General features: G+C 53.7%; 1 long non-coding RNA gene across 2 annotated transcripts; it reads right to left on the minus strand.

The window, feature by feature from the left end:
* Positions 1–10,009: 10,009 nt before the first annotated feature.
* On the minus strand, positions 10,010–13,129 carry LOC132596379 (uncharacterized). Of its 2 annotated transcripts, none has more exons than XR_009562474.1 (3): positions 12,326–13,129; positions 11,161–11,280; positions 10,010–10,532 (listed from the first exon to the last, which is right to left on the minus strand). It is a non-coding gene; the product is annotated as an uncharacterized lncRNA (long non-coding RNA). The 2 variants fall into 2 exon arrangements; XR_009562473.1 differs by having other exon boundaries at positions 11,161–11,373.
* Between the last annotated feature and the right edge of the window lie 2,673 nt (positions 13,130–15,802).

Below are 15,802 nucleotides of genomic sequence, written 5' to 3' on the forward strand. Positions count from 1 at the left end.
GGGCGGGTGGAGGGCGTCCGCCCCGGCCCTGAGCCATCCTCGTGGCACTTAGCTCCCCGTTTCGCATGGCACAGCACGGCACGACCGACCCCGGCAGCAGACAGGGGGAGCGGGGGCGGGGAGAGGAGGCTGGGAAGATATTGGCTGGCATCTGCCGTCAAGGAGACACACTAGCCACGCGATCTGCAGGTGGTTAAAATTCCACGGAGACGCCGGCGGGGCCTGGTGGCCAGCAAGGGCTGCCCAGAGTGCAAGAGCGAGATCCTGGCTCCTGCGAAGGAGGGAAGCCGTGGACTGGCAAACCGAAACCAAGCAAGTGCTCAAAGAACAACGATGCATGAGTCGGTTTTCATTCCATACTTTCGAACGGAGGAGGTCTTCCGAATGTACAGGGAAAGCCCAGGAGCTGGAAAGGAAAGGCTGATACGCTCAAACCCATACAAGTGGAAATAAAAATCTATCTCTGCATAGACCGTGACAACGTCCAAAGACAACAAATGGGTGTGTGGCGGACACTGGGGAAAATGCAATTGCGGTCACGATGACATGGATTTCAGCGTGACTTACCACAATAACAGGGAGGGAAAAAGTGTGTGTGTGTCAATAGCTATCCACTATACACCGAGTTCCAGTACATCTGTACAATGCAACATTGTGTGTTGTGTCTGTTTGAAATATGTTAGATGACGATGATAAACTGTAGTCCGATAAAAGAAACAAAATAAAACAACCACCCAAAACTCAAGATGTAGAACTTCCAATGTCGGGCATTAAAAAAAAAAACTTTTTTTAATGGAAAATATATATATATATATCTGATAAGGGGTTCCTATCCTATCCCTAACCCTAAACCTAACCCTAAACCCTAACCCTAAACCATGCCCTAAACTCGTACCCTAACCCTAACCCTCACCCTAAACCCTAACCCTAACCTGTACCCTGACCCTAACCCGTACCCTAACCCTAACCCTAACCTCGTTTTCCCCAGAGCACTCTTCCCCCCATGCACCGCCCACTTGCACCAGCCCCAGACTAGAAGCCACAGAATGCTCTTCATACAGCCCCACCCAGAATTTGTCTGCAGCTGCCGCTCAGTCCCTGATGCCTTCAAGCAGCACGTTTTTGCGTTTTGTGCAGATTTTCTAGTTGTTTTCTGTGAGGGGTGAGTGTTCGTGATCTTGCAAAATCATCACAGGAAGGAGAACCAGCAATTACCCATCCACTTTTAGAACTGCCTTGTGCACAAACCTCACATCCTTTGAGCCACAATTGGAAAAAGTATACATTTCATCTGTTTCAAAGGTCACGATGGCTTCACTACAACGGACTTCGGAAACAGATCACTATCTTAACAGAGGGCGCACTGCAGTGTAGGGAGAGGGGAACTCTTCGGAGCCCTGAGGTTTGCCAGAGGAGGGCTGGGGCTAGATGGTACAAGAGAAGGGAGGGAGAGAGAGGACCTCTCGCAAATGATTCCATTTTCAGATTCCCGTTCCCACACAGCAACCTGCTCTTTTCCACCAGCCATCTCCCTTCCTTCCTAAAGCAAACCTCCTTCTCTCCCCCCTACCCACCCCCATCATCCGAAGAGTCTCTCTCTCAGTAATCCCCTGACTCGTCCACCCCTCTGCATCTCCATGGCCACTCTCTGGCCCTGCTCCTGCCCTCAACTGAGCCGCTGCAGTCTCTTCCAATGGATTCGCCAGTCCCAGTTCCCCACCACACTCAGAGGATTCTCTGGTTGACACTCTGCCCACCTGGCTCCCAGCCCCTCTACTCAGTGCCCAGCTCAAGAGTTCTTCCTGCTTCCTCCAGCCCCACGTACCAGGTGGAATCACGCAGAGGTCCCTGAATTCCTGTACTCACAGGCTGCTCCAGACCTTACCCACCCTATTGTCTCTGCCTAAAGCCACCCAACTATCCTCATCCCTCTGGACTTCTTTCAGCTCAAGACCCATCTCAATGTCCACTCCCCAGGCAGCCTGCCTGGCCCCCCAGTTTGAGCTGGGGCCCTCCCTCTGCTCCTATACTGCCCTTGTCTTAGTCAGCTCTGGCTGCCGTAACCAAACACCATACCTGGTGGTTACAAATAGTGGACACTCATTGCTCACAGTCTGGAGGCTGGAAGCCCAGACCAAACTGGTGGTGAGCCTTCCTGGTTCATGCCAGCTCCTTCCCACTCCGTCTTCACCTGGTGGAAGGAGCGAGGAAGCTCTTACAGGGACATAATTCCATTCTTGAGGGCTCTACCCTTATGACCCAGTCACCCCCAAGAGCCCCACTTCCTGACAGTGTCACGTTGGGTGTTAGGATTTAACACGTGAATTGGGGGGACGCAAACATGCAGACATAGCGACGCTTGACGTACACTTATCACTGCTCCTTCCACTTTATCTAGGGATTGGTGGTTTCATGTCAGTCTCTTCCAAAAAGTAAGTTCCTTGAGATAGGAGCCCAGTCATTCATCCTCTGGGCCCTGGGCCCCAGGCTGAGGGGCCAGTGCGCATGGGGAGGCGGTAGAAAGCTGTAGCCACAAATCTGTGCTTTGGTGTCAGACAGACCTGGACTTACGTCCTGGCTCCATCCTCGCGGTGACCCCGAGCAAGGCCACTGAGCCTATTTATCCACCTATGTAATGTCATCGTGAGGTCATGTAATACCTGGGCGACAGGTGTTCTCATGTGGCCAAACGTTCACATGAGTGTTGGCTGCTCACACCTGGGCGTGTTCATTTCCACACGCCCAAAGGGGCACACACATCCATGCCAGACCCTAGGGGCCCACCGAACATGGTCATCAGAAAGAGAAGCTCTGGCCCTAAATGGCCACAGGGTCAGGAGCATAGCTCTGACCTTCAGGGGATAGAGAAGCTGTGCTCTGGAGTTTGGGGGGAGAGACGAGATTTCTTCTGGCTAAAGGTGCTGGTGTGAACAGCTTAGTGTCACAACACGGCTGGGAGGTGCACTTTGTCTCTGCAGATGGAGAGGCGTGGCGTCTGGGGAGCCACTGGGAACTCAGTATGGCTAGAGAGGAGTATCCAAGTGTTGATCCCAGACTTTTGCCTAGAATTCCCCAGGATCCAAGAAAACTCTCATGAACAAAATCTGGTCCATTCTCTCCAGCTTAGCACAGTGTGAGAGCGGGTCCAGCTAACACACAGCCATGCGAGAGGCAGTAATTGAGGGTCCAAGACGGAGGAATGTCTGGAATTCAGCAATCCCCTGTGCAGGGAGGAAGGGTGTCACTTGCTTAGGGAAGCAGCCAGGACTGAGAATGTCCAGGGCACCGAAGCACACTCTGGAAGACGCAGCCCTGCAGCCCCCTCCCCACTCCCATCCCCACGCCGTGCTTCTCATGGGGGGGCCCAGGACCTGCAGCAGCTGGTGTCTGACGAGTTTCTGAGCTGTGACCTTGACTCATTGCAGCTCTGCTCCTTGACTCATCACCCTGTGACCTGCTCAGAAATGACCTTCCTGGCACTGGATCAGCCCTCGGTCCCTGGGCTTCTTGGTGTCACCTAAACAGCCAAGACTGTCTTTGCCCATCTTTTCTTTATTTTTTGAGCAGAGTAGAGCTGATTTTTAAAAACATAAAACATGTCTGTTTTGGCCAAATGCAGTGATTTCTCCCAGATTGAGAAATAAATCTGTTTATTCAAAATAATACCACTGCAATGAAAGAAGGGTTGAGGCAGATCTGAGGCATGACTGGTTCAAACAGGGCTGGAGCAGCTGTCAGTGAACACCTCCCAGGGTATCCCCAGGGCCAAGGGCCTCTGCGGCTGGAATGGGCTCACAGAACCAATGACCCAGATTTCAGAACAGACCAAAAGAGGCTGATGAACGGAGAAGCTTGGGAATAACTGTTCCCTCACTAGCTTAATGCGCCTCAAATTTGAGAGCCCGGTCTTCACTCACGTTGGGCCATATGAACTATTTTAATACGGCCCATCATGGGGTAGTCCGTGGGGTGTAGTCCGTGGGGTCCCAGGCTGGGTCAAGCATCCACGCCCATCATGGGAGATTTCAGGGCAAACTCTGCTGTGATCTTGGGTATTCAGGCCAGGTGATTTTCCAATGGTTAAGATGAGGCATATCCGTTTGTTTCCTATTTTATATTCATGTTTTCAGTAACTCCAGGGAGATTCTAAGGTACAGGCAGGTCTGGGCCACTTGGAGGAGGCCGGGTCCCATGCTCCTGCCCCTAAGCGGCTGTTCTGTGACAGAGCTGGGCAGACACACAGCACAGAGCACAGCCCAAGCAGGAGCCCAGCAGGGGAAACTTGGGCCGCGGGTCACTGTGCCGAGCCAGCAGGGTATCATGCTAAACATTGCCAACCACGCCAACCTTTATAGTCAAACCTGACCATGGCGGGGGCGGGGGGGGGCGTTAGCTAAAGGGTACAGGTTGCTCTTTGTGGTGATGGAAACACCCCGGAATTGACCACGTGATGGTTGCCCTCATCCAAGAATAAACCAAGACCATTGAGGTGACCCTTTAAATGGGTGCATTGTGTGGTCTGTGAATGATAACTCAATAAAGCTGTTTAAAATAAGTAAACAAATAAAGGGATGAACAAAGATTAAATACAATGAAAATGCAAAAAGGAAAGAATTAGCAGGCACCTAGCGTGTGATGTTGCAGATTGCTGTGGTCACTGGGACCACCTTGGGGGCCTGAGCAAGTGACCTCAGTTTACTCTCCTGTAAAAGATGTTATCAACTCTCCACCCCTGGGCCAGCCCCCAGCACGCAGATGTGTTGAAGGCTACAGTCTCTAGCACAGCCTGACATACAGAAAGCATTGAACCATCACAATTTTCACAATCTGAGTGTTAATCAATTACTCAGATTTTCTGAACCATCATGATAACAAGTTTCCGCAGAGGCCAGAAGACCCTTCCAGCTGCAGGGAGAGGCCCGAAGGAGGGTGGGAGTCCTGGGCACAGACGGCCCTGCACCTGCATCCCCAGGGTCCCGAGTGAGGGTCAGGTGGGGCAGCTAGCAGGGCTGGTGGATGCCCCCCCCCAAACCCACCTGCCCACCACACTCAGAGGCCCCTCCCCCTGCTGCTCCCTCCAAGTGGAAAAAGTGAGATCAGGCCCTGGCTGGCTCTGGATGAGCTGAGGGAAGTGAGTCACCGTGCGATTTCCCAACCCTGAGCCCTGCGGCCAGGGCTCAAGGTCAGTGTGAAAATGCCTGTGGACAGGGCTCAGGTCTCCTCAGCTGCGTCCAGCCCCTTGCTCCACAGTCGTGAAAACTGAGGCCCAGATGGGAAGGGTTGTCCGAGGCCATACAGGCACCTCACGTGGGACACGACTGCAGCCCCTTGGTCAGGGCGCTTTTGTTTCTCGAGTGTCGCGCTAATAAAGTGAGGATATGCTCAGAGTACGGCTTCATAAACTGAACACATGTGCAATCCACACCCAGACCAAGACACAAAACGTTCCAAGTACCTTAGAAGGCTCCCAAATGCCTTAGTCACCAGTCCCCAAGAATGACTACTAGCCACGCTCCCGCCATCACGGGTGCATTCGCCTGTCTGTACTGGTTGTGCTGTGGGCACCCTGCTTCCTCCACTGAACTGGCATTTCTGAGATGCATTCACACCGGTTGTCCCCACGTTGTATGTGACTTCGTTCTGCTGTCGAGGGGCACCTGACACCTCCGGATTCACTGGTCCCAAAGTCAGTGTGTGCTCGGCCTTGGGAGAGACATCCGAGTAGCTGCCCAGAGGCTCTAGGACCTTACGCGTGTACCCCCCCACCCACGGGATGGGAGGGCTCCTGGTGCCCCACACCCTTGCCGTGACTCGGCTCACACTGGTGTTAAACCCTGGAGTTTTAATTCTCACCTCCCTGAGGTGCGTACGTACGTACGTGCTGAGCCTGCCAGTGGTTTGCTCCCTCTGTTCCGACACATGCATCGAAGCATCTGCCTTTCCCTTTGGCTGTGGCCTGCCCGTGTCTCTTGAGAGCTGCCTGGCGTGGGTGGGAGACCCCTGTCCAACATGCCCCAGTTTCAGAACTGACAAGGAAGTGCGTCCTCTCTGGGTCCCGCCCATGCTGCAGGAGACGCAGGTGTCCACTCTGTGAAACTTCTGTCGGGAGGGGGTAGGCTACCGGGTCTGCCCTCTCATGGCAGATTTGCCACCATCGTACACATCCCAACCCCACTGCTTGGCTCATAAATCCAAGGAAGGGGAAACAATCTTATGAGGACTGTGGCTCCACCCCATCCTTGCTCCGAGATGGGGTTCAGGGAACGCCGTCCAAGCGAGCAGCCACGGGCAGGGCCCCAGCTCTGTGTCCTGGAATGTGTCAGTCCACCCTCAGCTGCAGACACTCAGGTGACAGCCCAGCTCCCTCATCTCCCAGGGGCGGGATGGCTCAGATCCACTGACAGGGGCACTGGGTGCACAGGGCAGGTCGTGCCTACTGAATCCTTGGGGGCTGACCCTGGACCCTGCTCACTGCGTGTCGTTTACAGAGTGACCAGTTGGAGGGCGGCTATGTCATCGACGGGCAATGGCACAGCTCCAGCCCCGAGTCCTTCACCGGCCCTCCTGGTGACCCCAGGCCACTAGGGGCAGACTGCTGCCTGCTTCTACCGTCAGGACAGAAGACTGGTCTTCACAGCAAGCTGACACGTTGGAGTGTTTCCCACACGCCACCCTGTGTTCTAGGTGTTTCTACGTGTGTTCGTTACTAATATCTCATAATAGGTCTACGAAATAGCTGCTGTTATCATATCCATTTCAGAGACGGAGACACCAAGGCACCGAGAGGTTGAGTGACTGACAGGTTCTGAGCCCAGGCTCACAGGCACCACCGGGTTGTGGCAAGACACTTGGTGGGGCTGCTTCTCTTGCACCTGGAACCCTCCGTCAGGTCCCCCCATCACACACACCAAACCCAGAGAACCCAAGTAGAAGCAGCACAGCCCCCGGAGAATAGGTTGATTTCCTGGTACACCAGCCTTCAAGTACAATCCCAAGACATCCTGGGGTTAGAACATAATGAAGGTGACAACCGCCGTCTCATTTCAGAACCTGTGCGTCTCCAGTTCCCGGCAAACGACCGGCTGGCGCAGGCAAGGCCCAAGACGTGCAGGCCCGGTGACATAAGACACTGTCCGCCATGCTCTCAGCATGGCCCTGCCCTGGCCACTAGCTGGGCCTGACTGTGGGTGGAACTTCCTTCCCAGAAGAGCTCACTGTGGCTGGGGCACCCTGAGGGCTGGGCCTGCTTCTGGGCTGCAAGGACCTCCCTTCCACAGGGTGATGGGGTCCCCGCTGAGGACAGGAGGACAACGGAGGGGTCTGGAGGAGAACGACTGTCCTTTCTGGGAGGCCTGCGTGGGGAAGGAGTGGGCGAGGAGAGTAGTGGAGCCTGTGGCCCAGCCTGGGGAACTGCCCTGAGAGCCCCACTGGCAGCCCAGCTGCCCTGGAAATCTGCCAGGCTCGGTCCAGCTTAGGGAGCCCAAAGGCCACTGGGCTCCTGAACTTGAGCTATAATCCTGGGGCTGGTAACCTAAGCGAAGGCCAAGCCGCAGGACAGAAATGTCAGGAGGGGTTAAAGGGTGGGGAGGGTCCCCTGTCTTCCACAAGCTCCTTCCCTGTATTTGCTGGAACCCTTCCTCCCTCCCTCCTCTCCTCCCTCCACATGACACACTTTCACACAGTCAGCCTCCTTTCCTAAACCTCCCTGCCTTCCAGGTTTTTCTGTGCATTTTTTTGAGCTGTGCTATTTTTCCTGTACATACTACTCTGTAAACTTACCCCCATGAAATTATACCTCAGAAATACTCCACTGCCACAAACACAACACAAAGTATTTCACCATATGATTGTATCGTAACGTGTCTCCTGACTGGTACGTACTTACATTGTTTCTGATGTTTTATGTAGAAGTAAACATCCTTCTGCACGCAGCCTGGCTGGGGTCACTCATTATTTTGCGAGGATAGATTCCCAAAGTAGAGCTGCTGGGCCAAAGGGCCTGTGTGTTTACTTCAAAGGCTGTGTGTGTGACAATCTCAAACCCACGGAGTGTAAGTACAGTGTGAGGGTGTTTTCCTATCTGCGGTGAAAGTGTGCTGCTGCCGAGAAGCCTCCATGATCCCCACATTTTCCCTGCAAGCCAGGACCCTGCTGTGTCAGAATCCCGCCAGGAGCGACGGAGTCATAACCCTGCTTCACTCCGTCACTCTAACCGTCAGCACCACGCAGCCCTGCCAGGACCCAGCGCGGGTTCCTGAGCCATAGACCCTCTGGAGTCAGAAGAGCTCAGTCCTGTCTGGACTCCCACAGCGGGCACGTGTGCCAGTTTAGTATCTGATAAAGGGTCTCTGTACTTGACACTCTTCGGTTAAAACACTGCGGTTCTTCCTACACACCTATCCTTCCAGATGAGCTTTTGAATCACGTTAGTAGGTGGTGGGCTGCCCCCTGCAGGCCTACGAGCCATGTCCTTGCCCAGCCTCAAGACCAGAGAGCCTGGAGTCAGCAGCAGCGACATCAGTGGCTTAATGGACAGGGACCTTATGCGCCTGAAGCAAGGTGGGGACTGTCTTCCCTCCTGAAGGGAGGGGGCGTTACCAGTTACAGGGGGAATTGATGTCAGGCTGGCTCATCAGTTGAGTTACCAGGGAAACCAGTAGAGGAGCACGGCCCTCCCTGTCCCTGTGATAAGCTACCATGGTGGAGATGTTTAGCTCTAAAGATTAGAAGTCACTAGCTGGGGGGACCAGGGGCAAGCATGTAGGCATTTTACTGATTAGGCTCTAGGATGAAAAGGGAAAGTCAGTCATGTGAGTGGGTGTAGGTCAGGCAGGGACTGGACGACCAGGGGGCGTCCACAGAGCAAGAGAACCTCCGTCTTGCGGGGGGGGCGCAACCATACAGTGGGTTTAGAAAGATCCAAATATATTTTTGCTTTGACTTATCCTGAGTCCTTAAAACCCAGAAGAATTAATCTGCTCTCCAGGGCACAGCTGTCTCTACCTTGGTCACACCATTTTTTTTTTTTTTTTTTTTTTTTGCGGTACGCGGGCCTCTCACTGTTGTGGCCTCTCCCGCCGTGGAGCACAGGCTCCGGATGCACAGGTTCAGCGGCCACGGCTCACGGGCCCAGCCGCTCCGCGGCATGTGGGACCTTCCTGGACCAGGGCACGAACCCGTGTCCCCTGCATCGGCAGGCGGACTCTCAACCACTGCGCCACCAGGGAAGCCCTGTCACACCATTTTTATAACCTCAGTGACACTGAGCTTTCTCACATTAAGCCTCTGCCTCCCTGGATGACTTTGTTCCTAGCTTGTCCAGTTGAGATCAGGTTTCAGCTTGCCTGTTACATTTTCAAATTACCACTGAATATCTATAGGAAACGTGTTCTTTCCACATATTTGTGTTCTCTGTTCTTTCCACATATTCTAACGCTTCCCTCCCAGCCCCACCCCAGTGCCTCTGCTCAAGTCTGCACATGCAAGAGGGTCTGGGTAGGAAGGGCGCTCTTGCAGGTGCGGCCATAACCACACCTGCCCATAGTCCTTCTGCCCTTGGCTCGCCAGAAATATCCCTATGGTCTCAGTGATTACACACCCACATTCCCAGCTTCCTGTGCTGTGGGCGACTTGTGTCTCCTTTACTTTGTTTGTTTCTTCTTTCCATATTTCTTAACTTTCCGAGTCTCCGTGAGAAGGAAGGGCGCGGAGCTGCACTGGTATCACCAGCCTGTGACCATCAGCCTGGTAGCCTCCTACAGGGGAGCCTTAAAAACAACCGGGACAGGGCTTCCCTGGTGGCGCAGTGGTTGAGAGTCCGCCTGCCGATGCAGGGGACAGGGGTTCATGCCCCGGTCCGGGAAGATCCCACATGCCGCGGAGCGGCTGGGCCCGTGAGCCATGGCCACTGAGCCTGCGCGTCCAGAGCCTGTGCTCCGCAACGGGAGAGGCCACAACAGTGAGAGGCCCGCGTACCGCAAAAAAAAAAAAAAAAACAAACAACCGGGACAGTGTCTCAGCGGTACTGGCTCACATAGGAGCAAACAAGCCTCAAGAAACAAAGGCCGCACAAAGCCCAAGGGGGGTCAGGGGAAGGTCCGATGCTGAGCCTGGACCATGAAGCCTGGCTCTCTTGCAGGCAGCCGGTGGCCGTGGGGCAGCACGCCTCCCCTTGTACGCAGAACAGGCCATGCCAAGGGACCCTGGGCAGGTCCCTTCTCCCCTCCGGCCTGGGCTGAGAGGTCCCAGGGCCCCTTGAGAGCTGGCTCTCCTCCTAGGACCCCCATGACCTGATCTGGGGGGTTGCTTGCACGTCCATCCCTTGGCCATGTGTGTTGAGGGATGGTTCCCCTTCTCCATGGAGCTGTTTCCTGAAGATGTGGACAACAAAGCAGACGGACCTTTGGTGAAATCTGCATCATGTCTTTTCCTCCAAGGACAGCTCCAAAGGCATTTTGAAAATACATGCGGACAAAATTCAAGTTTTCCAAAACAGTAAACGTTCCGAAGCAACACTGCACGTTTCCTCTTTTCTGGGTAAAACAGAAAACACGCGGTTATTTTTAGCCCCTGGAGCTCCACTGGGAATGGGGGTAACATATGCCCACGTGCACACAGAAAGGGCCTTTTTTTTTTTTTTTGTGGTACGCGGGCCTCTCCCTGTTGTGGCCTCTCCCGTTGCGGAGCACAGGCTCCGGACGCGCAGGCCCAGCGGCCATGGCTCACGGGCCCAGCCGCTCCGCGGCACGTGGGATCTTCCCGGACCGGGGCACGAACCCGTGTCCCCTGCATCTGCAGGCGGACTCTCAACCACTGCGCCACCAGGGAAGCCCCAGAAAGGGCCCTTTTTATCAGCTGCCCTGCAAGGATGGAGCCGTTGCAAAGGACGTAGGCAAGCGCAGCACGGCTCTGCCTGGTGGGGATTCCCTCCAAGCGTGGATGCCCAGCAAATGGAGAAGGACGGGCTCCCTGTAACCCCTCCCTCCTCTTCTTACGCAGCGTGAACCCAGCTCAGGCCCTGAGGCTCCCAGACTCAACCTCCTCCTGGGTAAAACCAGGAGAGCGAAGGTGAGGCTTAGGTTTACGATGAGGGTTTAATAAAAAAGTGTGTCCCAAATGCTTCACCCACTACCCAATACACCCGACAAATGGCCACATTACCACCACTGCCACCATCAGTGTTCATCCTTCGATTTCGCCATTTATGCAGTAAATCGCCTCTCCAGGGACCAGCCGTCTGAACGACTTCTTTTTCCTTGCAAACTGACCCCACATCTCCAGCTGCAAACAGGATGTTGGAAAGAAGGACATCCTTGAGGACTTCACGGAGTAAATATCAAGGAGTCTGATATCAAGGGCTCCTAATGGCCAGAGCTGGAATGATTTGAGGAAAAAGTAATCTTTACTTATTAATATAATGAGTGTGCCATTAATTAATAATGACAGTATTGGCTAATCTCCCATAGACCAAAAGATCTCAGCCCATACTCATGTAAATATTCAAATAAATAAATGTGGAAGAAGAAAGTGTTTTCCTACAGAAAAAATGTTATTAACAAATGAGGAAGCAGCTTCCCTGGTGGCACAGTGGTTAGGACTCCACGCTCCCAATGCAGGGGGCCCAGGTTCAATCCCTGGTCAGGGAACTAGATCCCACATGTATGCTGCAACTAAGAGTCCGCATGCCACAACTAAGGAGCTGGCAAGCCGCAACTAAGACCCTGCTCAACCAAATAAATAAACAAATATTCTTTTAAAAAAATGAGGAAGGGGGTACTTCCCTGGCAGTCCAGTGGTTAAGACTCCAAGCTCCCAATGAAGGGGGCACGGGTTCAATTCCTGGTCAGGGAACTAAGATCCTGCATGCCTCCAGGAACAGCCAAAAATAAATAACTAAAAAAGGAAGGAATGAGGGAAATAGAATATCACCATTAGGCAAACAACCCTGTAATAACTATTTCCAGAAATTGGGCAAAAATCTGAGGAGAAACAGGATGCTGGAATAGCCTCAAAGCAACTCCCCCACAATATGTATCAATTACCCTGGACAGGTGGCAAGAAATGGTCGTTCTGGATTATTTTTAGATCAGAACTTCTCGTAAGCACTCTCCTTGCATCCCCTTCCCCACCTAGTTTTTTTTCTTTCATGAGAATCTGCTTACGTATTAACTTCAGAGTAATTCTGATTTAAAGCAAACTAAAATCCTTGGAACAATGACTTACATAAACCATAGGCTTGAAATGAGGGTAAAAGGCAAAACGTAAAGTGAACACACACAGCTAACATTTCAACACGTTTATTTTGCACGAATGCCCATAGTCTTACCCACTCCTCGCACTCACGCCCCCATGGCCCACGCAGGAAGGATGCAGCTCCAGGACGCCTTCCTCTTGGTGCACGAGGTAACGAGTGACTAAACAACAGGAAGAAGTCGGAGAGGCTAAACCTACACAGTAACCTCTGAGCTGGAGGAACTTAGCTAAGACAGGCTGGGAGAAGAGGGAGGTGAGGGCAGAGGCCAGGCACACACCCTCCCCAACCCCTCCTTGCAAGACCCCAGTAGAAGCCTGCCTGGCCCCAGCTCTCCCACAGGGCACCCAGGGCCGAGCCCCTGGAAGGTGGGTCATCCTGGGTGGTCGGTCCCCTTGCTGGCCAGGGAGGTCTCTACTCTTAGCAGTGATGACAACATACTAAATATAAATGTGAAACCGTTATTAAACACCTGTTTACTTGAAAGAGACAAATTCATCCGTGCACCTGCTCCAACCAAAGTGTGGCCTGATTGCAGACAATCTGCAGGGAGGACCTTCCTTCGCTCCTTGCTCCCTCGCCTCCTACTCTGCTTCTCATTCTTCCCCACGGGGCCCAGAAACAGGTTAAAGAGGCCCACTTTGCAGTCAGAAAAGGGAAAAAGGGACGGGATACGGAGAGGGGACACAGGAAGAGGGGAGGAGGCGGAGGTGACGCGGAGCCATAGTCGGACGGACACGCGGCGCCGGCTCTTCCGGTCGCCTTCCGATGGCGTCACCGGCCGGCGCGGGCTAGAAGGGCAGAGTGCGTCGCCCCGATGCGCGCCGAGGGGAGAGCAGGCCTGAGCCGCGCGCGTGAGAGGCAGGGCCGGCTCCCTGCGGAGGCTCCTACATGGCGGCGGCCGCACACCACAAACGCCCCTACGCAAAGCATGACAGGCGACAGAGACGGGCGAGACACACCTGACACAGTAGACGAGCCTGTTCAACCAGCCTGCTAACCACGGGCGTCCACTCCGCGCGTGCTCAGGGGCCGCCGCCAGACTGCGCCTGCGCGGGCCCGACGGTCACACCGCGCCTGCGCAGCGCCGTCTTCGTCACCACTCAGGCGCCTGCGAGTCCCTTTATGGTCCCGGCTGCTCCGGTCGAGGCCTTCTCGGACTGCCCAGTTCGAAGGCATACGCTCTACTCGGCTTTCCAGCCGGCAGAAGGCCCACCCCTCAGCTCGTCTGACCATCATCTTGACCCTTACCTCCCGAATGTCCTCTACCACCTCTCCTCTCTCACCGAACACTCACCTCCCCTGACAGCGAAGACGTGCGGTGATCCGGCGCTCAGCTCTGCGCCTGCGCGGGGCCCCTCGCAATTCCCAGCCGGCTTTAAGCTTCTAAGTGCGGGTTATCGCCCACACGGACACAAAATGTCGTTTTTCATCTTCAGCCTAAGGTTTTCTCTAACAGGGACGTCATGGGAATTACGATTTTCTAAGTGTATATTAATGATAAAGAAGGGACGGTCATCACTTTAACATGTCCTAATGGCCTCGGTTCTGCTGTCCGTCTTAGCTTCGTTTGGGTTCTAAAGGCCCGCGGCCAAGTAAGGTCCTCGCTTCCTTGTTAGATTTGTTTTGCTTTGTTTGGAGGTCGGGGGTGGGGGGGGAGGTTCCTTTCTCCGCGGGGACCTAGGCTGCCAGGACTCCGCCCCTTGTCCAGCCCGGGGCTCTGCAGGGAGTGCGGGGGGGGGGGTCAAAGGGAGTGTGGGGTCAGGAGACCAGGGAAGAGTTGGGGGAAGGAGCCCCTGGGAAATAGGCTGAGACGCCTCAGAGACAGGAGTGGGTGGCCCCGGCCTGGACAGTTCGCTGAAGGTCTTCGCACCAGAAGGGATTCTGGGGGTCATTTCCACTTTGAGATGGGTGGTGTCACCCCCTCCACGTGAAGTTAACCTGCCCAGTAATGGGGAGAGAAGGGCTGCCATAGGCAAACAAGCTCCGTGCAGTCTGGGCTGAGGGGTGAGAGGGATGCCTCCTTTCCCCCTTGTGTGTGAGGTGGGCCAGGTGGGGTAACAGAGGCCTTTCCTGTTCATGCTTTGCCCACCTGGGAGGTGCCCCTTAGCTCCCAGACAGCCCACCCACTCACCTCTCCCCACACCCCTTGAGTTATGTTTCTTGAGATTTGGGGGCTGTAGCAGTGAGGTCCATGGGTATTGGGATGGGGGTGGGTGGAAGGTATGTCCTGTCCTAAACTCTCCTAGGCAAAAGTGATGTATTCTTGAAAGGCAGTGAAAACAAAGGTCAAGGAAGGAATGTCAGCTAAGCCTGCAGCCCAGCGTTTGAAATGAACACGAGTGGCTGGGCCCAGGCAGAAATGTAGGCTGGGAGGAAGGCCTCCAGGAAGAAGAGGGGAGGACCTGACGCCCCCAGGGTGTGGAGGGGCGAGGGGACTTGGGCCTGGCAGGACAGATGGAGGGGTCAACCAAGGCATGGTCCCCATGGGCAAATTTGAATGTGGTCTGCATTACAGGTGAGGGCAGTGCTACACCAATCCCAGAATGTTGCCTGAAGTTTGTATTATAATTTGGTTTTAGATTGTATTTCTACTTGACCTGTCTCTCCCTTATAAATAAATGGAATACAGCATGGCAATTCTGGCTATTTCAGTTCTGGTTAATGAAGATTTTAGTGCACTAAGATTGTGTTGGCTAATTAGAATTAATTATAATTTGGGGTATTTTACCAGGCCATCATGCAATTTTCACTGTTGCAAATGGAGAATGAAATCAAGTACCCGTGACACTAAAGCGATCTGTTCATCTTCAGTAACTTGAACGGAGTTAAGTAGCCCAGTCAGTCGGGCTGTCTCTGCAGCTTCTTCCAGAACGACTAACTGAATTTTGGGAGAGAAAACCTTTCAGAGCTCAAGGGAAGAATGACAGGCAAATGGAACAGCTGCCGGAGCTCTTTGGTACAGGCTTTTCAAGCTCCGTGGGCAGTAACACCCAGCCAGACGGCAGGGTCCTGAGCCCCGCAGGGTCGGTGCAGCTTTTGTCCTGGTTTATTTGAGTTATTTATGCAGAAAACTCTCGTTCCCTGGCTGGGAAGACCTGTTTCCATGGACATCTCTTTTTAGACAACTCCCCTCTATTTTCTTTTCATCTGTTCTTGAGTAATTCCTGGGAATAACATGAAGAGGCATAAGTGACCTTCACCTGGACACAGGTCCAGCATTCCCTCTGATGCGCTTCCGTAAAATAAGGTGAGAGCAGAAACTGGTCTATTTTTAGAGGAAATTTCTTTGAGAAATAGTTTCTATTTTATCTGTAATCCTCTGGCTAATGTTTAAAACCAGTATTCATAGTGCTGCCTAAGAGCTTTAGAGCAAATGGATTTTAATAAAGAAAAGCTATTTTGGAGTGCTGTGTTGTAAGAGGGGCTCGGCAAAGAGGAGTGGAGAGGAGACTAACAGATGAGGGGACCCCCGGGGCCCAGAGGGAGCAGCAAGGCAGCAGACAGCCAGGTGCCCGTTCCTGGCGCTCTGCTCCCGAGAGGAGAGAACTC

This window comes from Globicephala melas, unplaced genomic scaffold (assembly GCF_963455315.2).
Source record: "Globicephala melas unplaced genomic scaffold, mGloMel1.2 SCAFFOLD_146, whole genome shotgun sequence".
NCBI lineage: Eukaryota > Metazoa > Chordata > Mammalia > Artiodactyla > Delphinidae > Globicephala > Globicephala melas.